This window comes from Protopterus annectens, chromosome 6.part0 (genome assembly GCF_019279795.1).
Source record: "Protopterus annectens isolate FY-2018-M chromosome 6.part0, PAN1.0, whole genome shotgun sequence".
Taxonomy (NCBI): domain Eukaryota; kingdom Metazoa; phylum Chordata; order Ceratodontiformes; family Protopteridae; genus Protopterus; species Protopterus annectens.
In genome coordinates this window covers 719,467,363-719,487,001 of record NC_056737.1, presented here as the reverse complement: position 1 = coordinate 719,487,001, position 19,639 = coordinate 719,467,363, and the positions used below count along the sequence as shown (strand labels likewise).

At 44.6% G+C, this 19,639-nt stretch overlaps 1 protein-coding gene across 1 annotated transcript in view; it reads right to left on the bottom strand.

Moving 5' to 3' along the window:
- The window catches only part of SAMD4A (sterile alpha motif domain containing 4A), a 2,460,818-nt gene that overhangs the window by 2,148,569 nt on the left and 292,610 nt on the right, over window positions 1-19,639 (bottom strand). The window lies entirely within an intron of this gene.

Genomic DNA, 19,639 nt, shown 5'->3' with positions numbered 1-19,639 from the left:
GTGCATTTTTTACTGTGGTATCTGATGAAGCAACTTTGGTTGTGAAAGCGCTTACCACTTTGTACTTTGCTGTGATTAAACGTTTGCTGTGTGTTATCTTGGTGCATTTTTTACTTTTTACCTTTCATTTGGATTTATTTCTGCACCAAGGTTTTACCCAACATGGTTTCTTTGGTTTTCTGTTTTTGGTTTTGTTCGGTGAAGGGACACACAGCTCCATGGAAGATACTACAACTGAGCAGTCTGTGAGTGGACAACATCACCGTTTCCTAAGGATTCTAGACATTCCTGTGAATCCATTGTTGAATACTGTTATACAAGCTGGTATGGATGAAACTTTTTCTAATCAACAACGTTTACCAGAATTTTTTCAGCAATATAAGAATCTAGAAAATATGATGTATAAATACAAGAGACTGCAATGGCACAGGTTACATCTTCAAGCTTCGTTGGAAGCCAAAATTATTCCACGAGGCTTAAGAATTCTGAATATGCCCACCTATGGTGATACATATCCAGTCCTGCTACGTAAATGGCAAGAATTAAATTTACAATTTAGTTCTCAATATATGGAACTTTTAATAGACTTTTTTTCACCTATTGAAGCTGACTTAAAAGCACAGATTATTGATCTTGAAACAAAAATCACTGACAATTTTTCTTGTGATATTACATTCAACAAAATGAGTCAACTACAGGATAATATAGTTGCTTATGAGAAGAAACTACAGTCTATTAAGTTATCTAAACTTAACAGAGATAAAACCGACTTTGCAAGAAACAATGTCTTTTCTTGGCCGAAAGAAGTTAAAACTACATCTATTCAAAGTAATGGTCCCTTTAATGCAAATACTGCATCGCAGGGAAACATGACTGGCTCCTCTGGTCCTGTTTCCGGTTCTATGAATGATCGGGGAGTTATGGCGCCCATATCTACAAATGCTACAGAAGTGGAACCAGGTTTGCAAATTCCTGTTATTGCTACTTCGGCAGTTCCTACTACTACAGACGATCAGGGAGTTGTGGCGCCCGTATCTACAAACGCTATGCAAGCAGAACCAGGTATGCAACCTTCTTTTACTGCTTTTAGCAGTTTGGAGACTTCCTTTACCACTGACAAGTTTATTAATGATGTGCGTCCCACTTACGCATCAGCAGTAATGCCTTCAACTTCAAATGTATCTGTAGTTAATAATACTCAAGGGCAAGAACTAAACAAGGAACCGAGTGGTTTTTTAGACAAGACAAAGAAGGGGGACTACTCTTTGAGAACAGCCCTGCCGTACAGAGCTTGGTCGAAGACCTTTACACACAACGGCAAGACATTCAAGAGCCAGCACATGGATGTGATAGCTCATCAATCCAAAAAGAGACGCATGTAGTCTCAGACTTAGTTATTAATATTTCTTCTTTTGTGTTAAATAGTGAACAGCTTAGTGTTCTTAATAAAGGTTTATCCTTTATTCCTGCAAGGAGGGTCGACCCAGCAGAAATGTTGAAGGACTTAAGACTACTTGGCAGAAGTCTTTCCCTGAAGTGTTTGTTTCCTACAGATACTACTGCAGGTAATAAAGGACATAATATATACAGAAAACCTAGTACCTCTGTTCCAGCTTTACCAACAGGTATTCAACGATTCATAGACGTATGTGAAATTGCTTTTAGAGAATTAAACAACTTAACTGATACTAGTATGTCATTTTATAACTTGACAGTAGATGAACACAGAGCCCTGCAAGAATTACAAAATATACATTCAATAGTTATTAAGCAGGCAGATAAAGGAGGCGGTATAGTGTTAATGGACAAGGATTTATATGTCACACAAATGGAGAAACTTTTACTTGATATGCATACATATCAATGCATTTCCAAGCCTACAGTTAACGCTATCATAGATAAAGTTTATTTTTTAATTTTTGATTTACTAATCACGAATTTAATAGATGATTCACTTTTTAAGTATTTTAATGTGTATAAACCACTTGTTCCCAGGGTATATGGCCTACCAAAAATACACAAAAATTTGTTATCTCCACCCATGCGTCCTATTGTTTCAGGCACTGGGTGGTGTACTGAACCTCTCTCTATTTATGTAGAGGGATGTTTGCATGGTTTGTTGGCAAACTGCCATACAATATTGAAGGATACAAAGATGATTTTACAAAGGCTTTATGATAGAATGGAAAGTGTTGATGTTAATGAGAATTGTGTCCTTGTTACATTAGACAATGAATCCTTATTCACTAGTATACCTAACACCTGGGGTGTTGACAGCGTTAGGGATTTTCTTTATGTGAATAAGTGTTTCACCAACACTAAGATACAGTTGATTTGTAGTCTCTTAGAGATTATCCTAGAGAACAATATTGTTATGTTCCAGGAGCAATTCTTTTTGCAGAAAGTTGGCATGGCCATGGGCACTGCATGTGCAAATAGCTACGCCAACATGGCTTTGGTCAGCTGGGAAGAGCAAAATGTGTTGTCAAACAATAATCCATTCTTTGGACAAATACTTTGGTACGTACGCTTTGTGGATGACGTGTTTATGCTGTGGAGAGGCTCTGGTATTGATTTGGCACAGTTTGTGGAATATTTGCATTCAACTACTGATTTTTTAAGGTTCACTTACCATAGTTCCAACACTGACATCAGTTTCCTTGATGTGCAGATTAGTAAATCTGTTGTAAATAGTCTTTGCAGTAATATTTATTTTAAACCCACTAGAAAAAATACTCTTTTGTACAAATCTAGTATGCACCCTAGACACGTTCCTAGGAACGTGCTCAAGGGTCAGGTTTTTAGAACACTGCGACTGCATAGCAGAGATGAAGATGCAGTAGTTGCCCTATCTAATTTAAAAACAGAATTTTTACATAGGGGATACTCGCTTGCAGACATTGAACAGACTATCTCTAATGCCTGGAAGCTGAGAAGCACTAGATGTAAACCTTATTTTAATGCTGGTGATGCTGTTGACAATACAAGATATACTAACAGAACTAGTAATGATTTTAGAGTGGTGTTTCAGTTTTCCAGTAACATCAATCAATACTTAGATGTAGTCAAAAAGCATTGGTATTTGCTACAAGAAGTGCCTGGACTGGTAGACAAGGTCAGACATTCTCCTATTTTTAGTTTTAGAAATAATAAATCCCTTAAACAACATCTATGTCATGGTGAATTATCTAGAACTATTATTAGATCCAATCGGCATGGTACTTTTCCATGCAGGAATTGCAGTGCTTGTCAATTTATATATAGCAAAAATAAATATGTACATCCTACTAGGAAATTTTCTTTGTACACTAATCAATACACTAATTGCAGATCTACAGATGTGGTCTATTATTGTTTTTGTGTACAATGTCTTGCTTTTTATGTAGGAAAAACAAATAGAATGCTTAAAGATCGTATTCTAGACCACCTAAGAGATATTAGTAATAATAAACCATCAAATGCTCTAGCCAATCATGTTATGTCCAGTGGCCATTCTCATTCCTTTAAGTTCTTTGTTCTACAACATATTCATAGAAACCCCAGAGGTGGTGACATTGAGAATATCACAGAGGGACATGAACAGAAGTGGATTTTGAAACTTAATGCTGAAAAGTATCCTGGTTTGAATGCTACTACTTCCTTGGTCCCTTTTTTAAAGGCTAGACATCTCAAACATTAAGATTAGCTAAGTTCTTTCAAAATTAGTCTAATGTATTTAACTATTAGTTTCCAAGTATTCTATTTAACTTTTTCCTGCCTAGTATTTTCCCATGTTTTATAATGATTTTATAAGTTTTTAAGTGCTTTCTCATGTATAGTATTTGATTCCTTCTTGTACAATGTTTTTAAGCAATGTTTTTAAGCAATGCTTTTTTTAGTTTGAGCATGAGGCTTAATTGTTTTTCACTGTTACTTAATCATTGTGTGATTATTATTGATTAATTGGCATTTTAGAATCTCTATTTAAACCTGTGCATTTTTTACTGTGGTGTCTGATGAAGCAACTTTGGTTGTGAAAGCGCTTACCACTTTGTACTTTGCTGTGATTAAACATTTGCTGTGTGTTATCTTGGTGCATTTTTTACTTTTTACCTTTCATAATGGTAGCTGCCATGTATCCCAGAAGCTGAAGCACCTATCTCGCTTGGACTTTCTTGAGGGGTAATAAAACATGAACCTGATTCTGCAACACTCCGATCCTTTCTTGGGGCAGGAAGGCTCGCATTTGGACGGTATCTAGCTCTGCGCCTATAATTGACACGCTGTGAGGGCAGCAAGGCAGATTTTTCCCAATTCAAGGTAATTCCTAGTTGTTGACAGAGGGTAATGGTAGCGTCCCTGCCCCGGATGAGAAGATGCCTGGTGGGGGGAGTGAGGAGCCAGTCGTCCAGGTATGGAAACACTTGGAATCCTTGAGGTCTCAAGTGAGCTGTCACCACCGCCAAGCACTTGGTGAACACCCTGGGGGCTGTGGTGAGACCAAAGGGCAGGGCACGAAACTGAAAATGACTGGCTCCCAGCCGGAAGCGTAAGTGACTCCTGGATGCCCTGTCCATTTTGATATGGTAGTAAGCATCCTTGAGGTTGATGGAGCACATCCACACTTCTTTTCCCACCAGCGGGAAAATGGACTGAAGGGTGACCATTCAGAACTTGGACTTCAGAACGTAGTGGTTTAATCGGCTGAGATCTAGAATGGGTCTCAGGTCCCCTGTTCTTTTTGAGTCTTGAGTAAGTCCCTAATCTGATTTGGTCTGAGGGGACAGGTTGGCTGACTCCTTCCTTTAGCAGCTTTGAGACTTCTAATGCTGCGTGATCCCTTTGACTGGGTGGAACATCCGGGATTCTCCTGACTGGAGGGGGATCTGACAAAAAGGGAATGGTATAACCTCCGGAAACTATTCGTAGCACCCATCGATCCTGGGTAATGCTTTCACAGGCTACTGGGTACAACGAAATGCGGCCCCCGACTGGCTCCGGAATAGCACAGTCGGGCAACACATCAGGAATGATGGTAAGAGGAACCGCAAAAGGAATCATGGTCTCCCGAGTTGCGGGGGCCTTCTCTGCCTCTAGGGTGGCATCTTTCAGAATAACCTCCCCCTCCTCTGCCTCTGGAGGGGGGGCTTACCTTGTGCGGCAGGAAAAGACTTCTGTGATTTCTTGAACCACATCTCCCCTCCTCTCTGAGCCTTGGGATAAGGCCTAGAGGGAAGGGAAAAATGGACCCCTATGGCAGACAGGGTCTTTCCCTCTTGCTCGCATCTGGTGAGGGTGTCTTTCACTTTGGTCCCAAAAAGTAAGGACCCATCGAAGAAGGCATCAGTGAAGGAAGACTTGAAGGCCTCCGCGAAGTGACACAGGCGCATCCAGGCTTGCCTCCTGAGGGCTACTTCCGAACTAGCTGCCCTACTCGCCCCCTCGGCTGCATACGAAATGAGCCTCATGGACGAGTTGACAATTGAATTGAGGGTAGACACCTGGACGTTAACCATGTAGGCTAACGCCTCAAGTACATTACCCGCTAGAGTATCTCCTAACTCTTTGAGGAGATCTCTCTGGAGCCGAGTAAAATAACAAAGATAGTTCAGCGACCGCAGGGTGAAGGTCACTGACAAGAGGGTACGCTTCCCATACAGGTCCATGCTCCTGGACTCCTTGTTAGGAGGATGGACGGAGGAAGAAGACTCGGCTACTTCCTGCTGTGTGGCCACCGCCACCACCATGGCATCTACAGAAACCCCTTTGGACAGGAACTCTTTCCCCGGAGGGGCAGAAAGAAATTTATTGGGCCTTCTGGGCATGGGTTCCACTGAATCAGGATTCTCCCACACCCTTCGACAAATTAAATCCAGGAGTTCGTCGAAGGGTGGAGACACCCAGGAGGCAGAGGGTTGAGCTCCAAAGGCCTTGAGGAATACCGACTCCTCCTCAGAGGGGGTTTTGGACGGCCAGTCGCCTCTCTGTCTCAATATCTCCAGGATGTCGGAGAAAGAGACATCATCAGAGGACGACTTGGGGGACCCCTCTGACTCCTCAAGGTCGGTATCAGAATTGAGAGACTCGTCCTGGGAGTCTATGTGCTTCCTCTTGCACAACTTCTTTCTGGGGGGCTCCTCAAGCACGGATTCTGAGGGACCCTCAGAAAGTTGGGGACCACTCATGGAGGTATCACCAGACATTTGGGCTCCACCCTCTATGGATAGGGGGACATCAGAAGCTCTAACCGGGGTGGAAGGGAACGGAATGACCGATCCGGGTGATGTAACTGAAGATCTGGCCAGTGCGCTCCTCATGGCCTCGAAGGCGGGTCCCCCTGAATCCGACTGACCGGTCTCTGAGGCCATGACCAGGGTCGGGGTTCCCCAAGCCGAAGCACGGAGAGGGAGGCTCGGAACCGACAGATGTCCCGAAGTATCCCCCTCGGGCCCAACAGAGGAAACCCGAGTAGCGAAACCTGTGGACGGAGCCGACATGGTTGGAGTCGACGTCGGCACAAGAACATCACTCGGAGCAGAGCACTCCAGCTCCGAAGACAAGGGAGTGCTCGGAGGAGGAACCATCAAAACAAACATCAGGACGTGCTCCGGAGCCGACTGGGTAGGAGCCGAAAATAATTTAGCCAACACCGGCGACTGAAGGAGCCTCTGAACCACCCTATCGACATCCAAATTGGAAAGCCTGGAGGATTTGGAGGACAGAGAGGGGGATTGGGATCTCCTATCAGGAGAACCATGTCTAAAACTGGGAGACCGGCTCCGAATGGGTTCCAATAAAATTGGAGCCAAGGTCGATTCCAGCACAACAGATACCTCCTGCGGCCCCGAGGACAGAGGAGCCAAGGAGGTAGAGTCCAGTTTTGAAGTTTTCTCCGGTGGCTCCGAGGAGACAGACAGAGCCGGAGACCTTTTCTTCGCCTTCGAAGCCTTACACTTGGACTGGGTACTAGAAGTCGAGTCTACAGACTCCTCAAACGAAGGTTTTAGGAGTCCCTTCAATATAAGTTTATTTTTTCTTTCCTGTAGCACCCTCGGACTGAAGGCGTGGCAAAAGCTACAGGATTCTTGCAAATGAATTGCTTCTAGGCAATACACACATACGGAATGTCCGTCCATAATGGACATCTTGTAGTTACATTTCATAGGTTCATAGGTAGGTACTAGGCTATCGGGCCAAGGGCCTACGCAAGCCTAGCCAACAAGGTTCCCTGGCTTACGCCACCCAAGAAAGTTATTTTCCTGTGCCACTGACGAGCAGAGACACAGAAGTGATCCCCGGGGTGTATTTCCTATTTCCCATCCACTCATCAAGACTTTTCTTGAAGAGTGCTAATGAAGAACTTTGCTTGACATAGATGGTTAGCCTGTTCCAGAGTATGGGAAGTCTCTGGGATAGGAATCTATCCCTCCAGCATGTCCTGTTTATTCTGGAGACAAGGTTTAGGTCCCTAGAGGGTGTAGCTCGGAGGGATTGGGATTTCTTTAGGTGTAGCATATCCAACAGCTCTGGGTTTAACATAGCTTTATATGTTAGGCAGAGATCACCTCTGAGTAGGCGATATGCTACGGAGTAAAGCTGGAGTTTTTTTCATTTGGAACATTTCTTAAAACACGAAGGTTTATGTTCCATTTGATCCTTAGACATCTTAACTAAACTACTCAACACCAAGACCAAGGATGACTCAGCCGAAAAAACAGCAAAGGCCGAACAACAGCAGGGCGGGAACCTAGCACTACACACAAAAAACCTCAAAGAACCTCTATGTTAAACGGTTCTTTGAAAACCTACAACACACAACTCAACCAGGAAAAACTACCAACTAAAAACAGGAACGTATAAGGTAAAACACTACACAAAAGGAGGACTAGGTCCTCTAATTTAAATGGGCCTAGCCCACCGGAACAGTTAAGGATACCAACTGACACACAGACAACACTTCAACAAAATTTAAACAGTAAACCAGAAGAAACAGCTATGAAAATAGCTTTTGTTAGACTAGCAACAATTTTCTGAAGAGAAAAGAGTAATTTAGAGGTACTTAGCCACAGCCAAGCGAGACCACTTCCTAGCTACACGAGCGGCAAATGAGATCTGGGGCTATGGAGCAGTGCAACATGGGATACCTGTTTAGCCCAGCCAATAAGAGGCTTTGTGCTAGAAAATAAAAGTTGCCCGAGTCGGAGCAGATATTCGGCTCCGAACCCGTGAGTAAGAATGTAGGCGAGATTGGACTACATAACATCATAGGTTCATTATTGATATGAAAATTAGAAATTGCTGCCAACTGAACTTTGATGGTAGAGAAACTAGCGCCCTCCTGGAAAAGGGAAGTCAGGAAAAGAAGAATGTCAGAAATGGGGGCCGAAGAAGGATCTAGATTCTGGCCTTTAGCCCAGAGAATCTCGTCTGTAAATTCTCTTGGTAGACAATTTCTGAGAAGCATGGATAATGTCCTTCAAAGGGGACGCAAGCCTGGACTTGGCAATAATTACTGGAACTGGACAAACAAAGCTGTCAGGCGGAAGGTCTGCAAATTTGGAAGCGGATGGAGGGACGGATGGGACATCAGGTCCGTCACCAGATCGAGCACCGAAGGGGGGGTGCCTGAGATGAGACCACAGAAGAGGGAACCACACATGCTGAGGCTAAAAGAGAGCTGTGACACTGCCAGCCCAGCTATCTGGAATTTTGTAAATAATCATATGTCATTTGTGAATATTAATATGATTCATATGCTTGTCTTACAAATGTAAGAGAACTGTATGTTATGTACTGAGCTTCAAGAATGTAGCTACATTGTACCCTACTGGAAAAGAACAGAAATGTATTTAAACTATATACCTGTGCAAATGTATGTTTTAATAGTAGACTTTGGAACATACAGAGTTAACTCGCAAAACTTCAAGAAAATATGTTGGGATCAAAGTGTTTTATGATGCATTATCGCTCAGTTTCAATGCAGCAAGCAGAAACAATGTCTAGAGCTAGATGTCTTTCTATTGTCTTGAAAATAATTTTAATTACTAAGTTTAAAATGTAAAGTGTTTTATTGCTTCCTAGCAGCTGCACTTCTGAGAGATATGTACTTCTCACACAGAGATGATAAATTTATGTTGGTATCTGTTAGCCTGGGAACTGAAGGCAGGTGATAAAGAGTGACATCATCCAAGCTGACCCAGCAGTAATGTTTGATAATAATTTAAGAACTCTCTCTGAGAAAGACTCTGCATTTTGTATCTTGTCTTGGATCTAGAAACATCCATCATCATCATCTGCACTTGCCTTGCTAATGCTAACTAGGGAAAAGTAATTTCTTTTCAATATAGATAGGAATAATGTAAAGATTAGTTTAGATGTGTGTGTACTTGCCATCCTCCCATTGTGTATGTCCCTCACTGTTGCCAGTGGTGAGGACTGAGGCTCCTTGATTATTGTGCCAGTGCAGGGGCGTCACTGGGGCAATGAGGATCAACTGCGTCCTGAGGTGTCTTGCTCTCTGAAGTACTCTGGGAATTAAAGGTAAGGGTGGGAAGCCATAAAGGAGACCCGGTGGCCACTCGTGAGTCAGAGTGTCCCTGGAGGGCTCCCCCTCCAGGGGGATCAGGGAGAAGTAATTGCTGCATTTGTGGATGAGAGGGGGAGCAAACAGATCGCAGCTCGGTTGACCCCACTGACAGAAGATCTGCTTTGGTACTAACGGATTCAAGGACCATTCGTGAGGGATTTGAATAGCCTGCTTAGCTTGTCTGCCAGTAAGTTGGATGCTCCAGGAATGTGTGTTGCAAGGAGAAAGCACCCTGAGGACATCACCCACTCCCAAACCTTCATGGCTTTGTGACAAAGCAGATACGAACGTGTGCCCCCTTGCTTGTTTATGTACCACACGACAGCCATGTTGTCTGTGTGAACTGCTACAGTCCCTAGAGGAAGGCAGTCCTGAAATGCTTCCAACGAGAGAAGAACTGCACTCATCTCCAAAACATTTACGTGCAAGTTGGTCTCTTTTTGGGACCACACCCCTTGGATAGTCTTCCAATCTGTGTAAGTTTCCATTTACTTCTTACAACAGAGGTAGAAATATTAAGGACATGGTTGTTCATAATTTATTTGCTCTTCCTACAGAAACTCATGTAAGGCCTTTGGTTACTTTAGGTACATTTGCCTGTGACAAATGTTCGATGAGTAATCATGTAGTTAGATCATTTGAAAAAATAAATGGGATAAATTTTAAGCCTGCAGCAATTTACTCTTGCACTACAAAGGGAGTGATATATGGCTTGTCTTGTTCCTGTGGCCTTTTTTATATAGGGGAATCAAAAGAATGTTTAAGGTTAAACTGTAGGAACATACAAGAGACATTAAAAATAAGAATCTGGATAATCCAATGGCTATGCACTTCCATCAGATACATGCAGGGGTATATACAGATTTAAAGGCCTGTATATTAGAACTGGTCTGTGTTAAAGATGCTGTTGTGTTAAAAAATATGTTGTTATATAAAGAAACAGTTTTTATATTGAAATTTGGCACATTGTTGCCTCAGGGCTTGAATAAAAAGTGTGACTGGAATGCCCTTTTACAATGAAGTGTCTATAGTTTGTTTCATTGCTTTAATTTTTTAATTGTTTAACTGATGATTGGTTTTATATTTTTCTATTTAACTGTGGAGTCATTTCTGGTTTGTACTAACTCTAAGAAGGCTTATTTGCTGAGGTGCTAGACTACTGCATATTACATTTTATTAATGAGTAACTTTGCATTTTGTTTTTTACTTCTGCTTGTTGTGTTGTTGTGTACCCTTGGACAGTCTTCCCCTGAAAATGCCCCCCACCCCAGGAAGGAAGCGTCCGTGGTCATCGTGGGCAGAGGAACTGGGGAGGAAAAGGGCCTGCTTGCCAGGAGTTCTGGGGAGTACATCCACCACAAAAGATGTCTCCGACATATTGGAGTGAGTCGTATGGGGACCGACAGAGGGTGGGAAAGAGGGGACCACTGAACTGCCAGAGTCCACTGCAGTACTGTCATGTAATACCTGGACATCAGAATCACATAAATGGCAGCCGCCACACAACCTAAAGGCCTTAGAATGAGAAACACTGGAGACAAGTTTGCTCCAGAAGGAACTGAACATGAGACCAAACAAGAAGGGCATGCCAGAGTGGGAGAGCTGTAATCTCCGAGATTGTGTCCAACTGAGTGCCTATTAATTCCAGTTGTTGAGACAGGGTCAAGGAAGACTTGACAAGATTCACTGTTATCCCTAACTGGTCGAACAGACTGAAAAGAAAGCATGTGTTCTCCACCAGTTGATGATGTGTGGGAACTGTAAGGAGCCAATCGTCGACATAGGGAAACACCTGGAATCCCTGCAGCCTGAGATGAGCTGCCACAACTGCTATGCATTTGGTGAACACCTGGGGGACTGTGGTGAATCCAAAGGTCAGGGCTCTGAATTAGAAGTGATCGGCCCCTAGGCGAAAGCAGAGAAATCTCCTGGACCACCTGTCTATTTTGATATGATAGTACATGTCCTGGAGATCCGCAGAGCACATCCAGTTGTTCTTGTGCAGAAGAGGCACAATAGACTGTACAGTGACCATCTGAAATTTGCCTTCTTGACTAACAGACTTAACTGATTAAGATCCAGAATAGGATGCAGGTTCCCCATGGTCCTGGGTACCAAAAAGATGCGGAAGTAAGTTCCGGATCCTCTATGTCCTGTGGTGACCTCTTGGATGGCTCTTTTCTGGATAAGGTTGGTCACCTCTACATGGGTTAACTCTCTCTGACTGGGTGGCACATCTGGGAGAGTTCTTTGTCTTGGCTGGGGGTCTGAAAAGGGAATGTAGTTGTCACTGGATATGGTTCTTAGCACCAACTGACCAACCGTTTGTGATGTCTGCCCAGGCTAAAGGATGCAAAGCCAACCGAACACGACTGCCTCCAGGGAGAGATAGTCAGGCAGCGCCTCAGGGACACTGGAAGGGTTTCTCAGAGAACGGCTGCCTGGAACCCTGGTTCTGCAGGCCTCCTCTGCCCCTAGGACGGCGTCAACCATTGAAACCTTTCCCACGTCCCCTGGAAGAGAAATCTTCTTGAGCTTCCTGAAAGGAAGACTGTGACTTGCAGAACCACATTTTCCTGTTCCCCTTTTGGATCTTGGAGAAGGACCTTTGGGGGGGTAGAAAATTTGATCCCTACAGCTGACAGAGTCTTCCCCTATTGCTCACTATGGCTCAAAGTTTCCCTAATGCTTGGTCCAAAGAGAGTGGAACCATCAAAGGGGGCGTTGGTGAACAACATTTTAAAGGCCTCCGCAAACCTGCAGAAACGCAGCCAGGCATGATGCCTGAGGCCAGTGCCTGTGCCTACCACCCATGAAGACCCTCTGCAGCTTTGGATATTAACCTCACGGATGAATTCACTATTGACGTAAGAGTGGCCAGCTTGGGAGAGATGGTCTTAAAGTCTACCGCAGGCATGGACTCTGAGAGGGAAGTGGTAAGCTCCTTTATCAAATCCCTCTGGAGATGGGTAAAATGAGTCAGGTAATTCAGTGCTCACAGGCTGAAAGAAGCAGATGTGAACACCCGCTTTCAAAATCAGTCCAACACTCTCAATTCATGACTGGGAGGATGGACGGATGAACTTTGTTCCACCAACTCTTTCTTGGTGACGGCAGCTATCATAATCACATCAACTGAAACTGCCTTGGACCAAAAGGACTTGTCCAATGGTGGGCTTAGAAATGTGTCTGCTCTTTTGGGTACTGGCTCCACTGTATCAGATTCCTTCCCGGCCCTGCTGGCAATAAGGTTGATCAATAGGTCCACAGTGGGAGGACACCCAAGAGGTAGATGGGCCAGTGCTGAAAGCTTCCAGGAACATGGCTTCCTCAGAGGACAGGTGCTGGGAGACCAACCTCCCTTGGCCTTAAAAATTTCCAGTATGTCTCCAAAGGAGACATCATCAGGCGGTGACCTTGGGGACCCACCCCCTACATCAATATCCATGTCCTCTGAGAGAGTCCATCGGGGAATCAAGATGTCTCCTCTTACATGTCCTCTTCCAAGGACCTTTCTCCACAGGAAGCTAAGGGGAAGACTTGGAAGAGGTGAGGACCCCTATGGGGGTAACTCCCCCTGGAGGCTAGATCAGCCAGGTTGACTGGGCTCAGGATGAGAGGGTCGGATCAAATTCTGGGGCTGGGAAGGAGCACGGCGAGCAGGAGGGGGCTCCTCTGCTAGTAGAGAGAGATCTTTCCACTACCCAGACCTCGGTGGGACTGGATGAGCCCCCCTCCCACACTGATAACACCACAACAGAGGAAAAAGCAGACCCTGACAGAACCTCCAACTTTCCGAACAGTGCCAGTCCTGAGCTATTAAGAGCTGAAGCACCGAGGGGCAAAGAACAGTCTGAAAGGCTTGGACCCGAACCAGCCCACATGGACTCTGGGGCGACAACCCGGATAGGTGGCCCAGCCTGTCCTGGGGAAGGGGAGCAGAGCTGGCCCTAGACTCTGACGGGGTAGGGATAAGAGAAGTCCCAGTAGTCCCCATTGCCTCCCTGCTAGTTGCCGGTTCCCCTAAGTCCAAACCCTGGGGGGATCAGACGAGAAGAAAGGTCAGGAGATAGGAGAAGGTTCCCCAATCCAGTGGCCTGGGGAAGCCAGGAGCACCAGTTCGATTTGAGCCCTCATGAAGGACAGCATCAACCTGTCCATATCAAAGGGGAGGATGTTCCTGCAGGATCAGGAGGAAACCGGGGACCCAGCCGGCGACCCATCTGTGACCCCGAGGGACTTCTTCGCTGGTCCGGGGAGTGGGTCCTGCAAAGAGAAGAGAATAAGTGAACTCCACCCACAGGATCTGAGGGAAGATCCTCCACCAGGATGGGATCCACCATGGGTCTCAGATCCAACTGTAATGGATCCGAAGAAACATGTGGGGCTGAAGAGACAGTTCTCGAACCCTTCAGATCCAAAAGGATCAGATCCATGGTAGGTCTGCTTTGATTCGGATCTGGAGGCCTTGGATCCGGGAGTCGAACCCGAAACCCTCAGATCTGAGAGAGGAAGCCCTGGATCCATGAGCTGACTCTCTAGAAGCTCTTGGATCCGAGATCCTCGGATTCAATGCCGCTAAGGCTGGAGTCGGATCTGGGGACCTGGGATCTGACAACCTAGCTTTTTTGGAAGGAACCTCCCTGAAGAAGAAGAAGAAGAAGGTTTCCTCTTGTGGCCAGAGGAGCCCAACTTGGAGGAAGATTCCTTAACCAAGGGGGCCCCCTGAACCAAGCCTTTTAGGAGAAGCTTATTACATCAGTCGACCAGAGCCCTGGGGTTGAACGCAGCATAAATGCTGCATTCAACCTCCAGGTGGCCGGTGTTAAGATAGCAGAGGCACTCCTTCTGCATGTCAGAAAAGGGCATCTTACGACCACACGAGGAGCACCTCTTGAACCCCAAAGGCTTGTCTGACATGGAGAAACAACTAAAGCCAAAAGAAAGATTTAAAGAGGAGCACTGAAAACCAGGCTAGAAGTCTAAAACCTTGAGATCCGTCCAGTAACTAAAACAACAACAATAAACTATTAATACACTATAAACAAAATATCAATAAAATCTAAATAAAATGTAAATACAATTATTACTGAACCTAGGAGACAGCTAGGAAGGGGTTCCTACTCTACCAAACTGGGCAATGGAAAAGGGAGCCAAAAACCAAAAACAACTGATGACCCAACAGACGACCAACAGGAGGGGAAAAAAGCACTACCAATACCTAGGCCGAGAACTAAAACTTAGAAGGAAAGTAAACACTGACAAGAAATCCCCCAAAAATAACTACTTACATACGATCATAAGAAGTTACTAGGCTATTGGCCCTGACCCTTATAAGCCTAGCCAAGAGTTTAGCCCATGTTTAGACAAGTCAGCACCCAAAGCCCCTGTCCAACAGGGACACGGGTGGAATCCCAGGGGTGTATTTCCTGTTTCCCACCCAGTTATCCAGGTTGCGCTTGAAAAAGGACAATGAGGTACTCTGCTTGACATGGAGGGGGAGTCTATTCCACAGATGGGGGAGTCTCTGGGACACAAGTCTGTCCCGCCAACAAGTCCTATTGATGTCACAGACCAGGTTGAGGTCAGGCATGCAGGCTAATCGAGTGGAGCTTGACTTGCAAATTTGCAGTAGTCCCATCAAGGTAGGGTCTGAGATTGCTTTGTATGCCAGACAGAGGTCACCTCTGAGGAGTATGTATGAAACTGAGTAGATTCACAGGGCTTTTAACCTAACTGTGTAGGGTACATGTTTGAGGCCCTGGATTCTTCTGGTGAGGAATCTCTGTGGTCTCTCCAGCTGCTACATGTGTTTTGCAAGGTACATGACAAAGGGGGCACTGTACTCAGTAACTGGCCTTATAACAGAAGAATACAGGGATGTTTTGACCTCCTTCTCCCTGGATGAGATACCCTTACTTATGAGGTGCACCATATAGAAAGCATTCCCTACAACGGAAGCAAAATGGTGGTCAAAAGTCAGGTTGCTATCAACTTGGGTGCCCAAATCCCTCATGACTGATTGAGTGCTTAGGACGTTATTTATGTGATAATATGTGGGGACATCACTCTCCCCAAAGGGGATGATGACACATTCTTTGGCATTCAGCTGGAGGCCATGTTTCTGGCACCAATCATTTGTTGGGGTCAGACCCTCTTGGAGGATGTCCACATCACTTGGGGAATTTATGACCATGCCCAGCTCGCAGTCATCTGCAAACATTGTCAGCTATAGCTCACTGGTTTCGGCCTGCACCTCACAGAAGTATATCCTGAATAACAGAGGCCCCATGACCTATCTCTCGGGTATGCCGCTCGTTACGGGTCTACTGCTTGAGGTGGCTTCCCCTACATTGATTAGGAGGGTTCTATCAGTGAGTCAGTTTGCTACCCATCTGATAACATATGGATTGATACCTAGTTGAGACAGTTTGTCTATTATGCCCGACTGAGGAATAGTGTCGAAGGCCTTGGCCAGGTTAAGGTAGGGTGTGTGCACCTTCTTCCCTTCGTCCATGGCTTTGGTGACTGTTTCAAAGAAGTCAACCAGATTTTACAAACATGACCTCCACCTGACAAAGCCAAACTGTGTGGGGTCGAGTGCTTGGAGGTTGCCAATGTCCCTGTTAATGAGGTCCATGATAATCCGTTCCATGGCCTTGCAGATCAGGCTAGTTAGGCTGACGGATCTATAATTTCTCGGATTGGTGGATACTCCACCTCTGTGCAAAGGGATGACAGTGACTGTCCTCCACTCGCCTGGGACAAAGCCGGTCCTCAGGCTTCAGTTGAACAGGGTGCCTAATGGTGATTCAAGCTTATGGCTGAGTTCATGTAGGATGCAGCCTGAGATGTTATCGGGTCCCATGGAGGCTGTATTCTTTGCCTTTGAGAGGGCAGTGATGACCTGTTTCCTAGAGATAAGGGGAGGAGGGCAGGTACTGGGGATGTCCTGATTTACTAATGGGGGGGCAGAGGGGTGAAGTTTTCACTGAATCCGTCAGCCAGTAGGTTGATTACATCTACAGCATTTGTGTATGTGGTCTCCTTGACCACCAGTTCTGAACAGATCCGGGTGCTTCCTTTGAGTTTGCGGACCTATGTGAAGAAGGCCTTATGACTGTCGCTAGTATATGTGTCCAATTTGGAATTGAAGTTGGCTTTAGAGGATTTCACTAGTGCTCTTATTTGCTTGTTCAGGCTAAAGAGAGATTGCTTCCAATTGGGAACCTGCTCCTTCTTGGTCCTGGACAGCAATTTTTTCCTTTTGTTATATAGTTTATTTATTGCAGATGTCCACCAGACAGGTTTACTCTTCCTTGTGGAGGATGATTTTGTCCTGTCTGGAATTCCTTATTCCATGCATTTATGTAAGTGCTTGTATAGTATTTTGGTGTAGCTTTGGACAATGGTGCCAGTTCCAACAGAGGGAGAAGGGGCTGTGAAGCTGTTTATACCATCCCTCAGGAGGCTGTAATCAGCTTTGAAGAAGTATTTTTGTTTGACCCTAGCTAATGGGGGGTCAGGGGAGATGCTGACTTTGAAAGTGACTACTTTATGGTCTGATCTTACCAGGGAGGATGATTCTGCAGGGGTGCTGCAGTGGTAACTCATATTGGTTAATACCAAGTCCAAGATATTATCACCTCTTGTAGGGGTATCGACTAACTGCTCCAAGGCATTTGCATTGATAAAATCAAGGAACCTCTGGGCATCTGAGTTCTGGCAAGAGTAGTTTTTCCAGTCTATGGTTGGGTAGTTAAAGTCACCCAGGATCAGGGTAAAGGGTTGAATCTTGATAGATTCAAAGAGGTCCAGATAGATGGAGTGGGCATCCTGAGTCAAATTTGGGGGCTTGTAGCTAGCTATGATTTGAATAGAGGTCTTGTCAATGATTAACCTTACCTGGAGTGTCTCCTGTGTGTTGTACTGTTTGACTATCCTGGAGGAGTGTGTGTCTTTAATATACATTGAAACTCCACCTCCTTTGGCTTTGCTGCCCACAGTTTGGGGTTTGAATGTACGATAGGGTAAGTAACCAGATAAGGCTAGCTTTGAACCAGGTTTCTGTGACTGCACAAATGTCAGCATCTTCCAGGGTTAAGAATGCTTGCAATGAGTGCAGTTTCATGTTTAGACTCCTAGTGTTTAGCAGCATGACCTTTAATTTGCATTTTGATGAAATTTTTATGTTGGTTTTATCGACCTCAGGACTTTTCCTAAAAAAGGCACTACGGGGGAGGCAAGAGCCTTTGCCAGAAGCCTGAAGCCCAAGTGAGACAGATGCAGACTGTCCCTAGCAAAGCATTGTGGTCTCTTGATCATATTTTCCCAGGCTGTCAAGTACTGGATCCCCCTGGAATGACACCAGAAACTAAGCCAATTGCTAAAGTCAATCATTTTCTGTTTGTATTGAGGCATCATTCTGGGTGACAGCAGAATGCTGCTTAAAGCTAGGGACATATCTGCCTGGGACACATATTCAGTGAGCTTAATCATGTCTCTTCATATAGCCAGGGAAATAAGTCTCAAGTTGTTTACACCAACATGGACTATGACAGAGTCTTAGCAGTATCTGTTGTTGAAAGATTTGAGTGCGTGTGTGATATGGCAGATTCTGGCACCTGACAGACAACTAACCGTGACTTTTTCCTTATCCAGCCTGGTGACAGGCACATCTGTGTGTCTCACAATGGAGTCTCCAATGACTAATATGTTGGGTTTACGGATAGGCCTTTGTGGTTGAAAGACACAGGTGTGTGGACTATGCGTGGTATGTGGTGTGGAGGGTTGTGCAGTTTGCGTGTGTTTTTGCCTCTGAGGTCCCTTTGTTTGGATATGTTTTTGTTGAGACTCACCACATATGTGGGTGTGTGTTGTGTAGTTAAGGGTGATGTTTGAGGTGTAGTGATTGTGTTGATAACCTTTTCAGTGTCAGATATACTGGAATGTGAGGGAGACAGCACAGACTCTAGGTTCATAATGTAATTGCATCTCTCAGAAATTGTTTTCCGATGTGGAAATAGCAGATGGTTGTCCATGTACATAAGGCAGCTGCTACATTGTCTCAGGATGCCCATATCAACCAGGTCGGCAGGAGAAACCGTAGGAAATTGTCCATCCATATCTGTCAGAATCTGAGGGAGAGAGGCCGGGGAAAGCTAAGCGGTAGGCCTAAAGCCCAAGTGCTTAGACCAAAGCTAGCAGGCTTAGAATAACACAATTTAAATAAGCTAAAAACAAGCACTAATAAATGCAGCAGAAAAGATGCAATTGAACACTTTAGAGAACAAGTAGCTGAAAAAGCAAGATGAAGTTATAGAGTAGTAGAAGGAGGAAACACAAATACTGTAAAAGCAGCTGTAATTTTTTTTTGAATGGGAAGGGAGAGAAGAGGAACTGAGGATAATTCAAGCTATAGAAACTATTGGGGTTGGCCTTCCCAAATGTTCTTTCTGTATTAAGTAGAACAAGCTAATGAGAATGGACTGGGAGGAGTGTCGCAGATCAAATTTACAGCGGTGGGGGGGGGGCAACTGCAAAGTCACCAAGTTTAAGAACAAGACAACAAGGAGGGAGGGTGGGAAACTATGCTACAGCTACTAGCTACACTATTTTAGGCAGAAAACACTACAGAAATGTTTATCCCAGCAGGAAAACAGCAGTGAGCCACTAAATGAAAGTTTTAAACAGAAAAAATAAGCAAAAATACTCTAGAGAATGCTTTTAACTGCAAACAAATCAGTTATACGATACACTCCTTGGCAAGAAAAACAGAACAACAAACACATGCTTAACAAAAGGAAAAAATTTCCAATTAATACCTTTCACACAGTGGAACTAGCTAAAAAAAAGTTTTACAAAAAGTGAGGTGGTAACAAAAGTGATTTACAAGGCCCAGTAAGGCAGCAGAACAGTACAGATTAGCTTATAGCAATAAAATACAGTAAAAAATAGGCAGCAGACAATAACAAGTACAATAAACTGTAAAAATAAGCAATAAAGTACAGTTTTGTACCTACCATAAATGTAGATGTTCGAGGATTCCATTGCTGCAGTCCTTACTATAGGGTA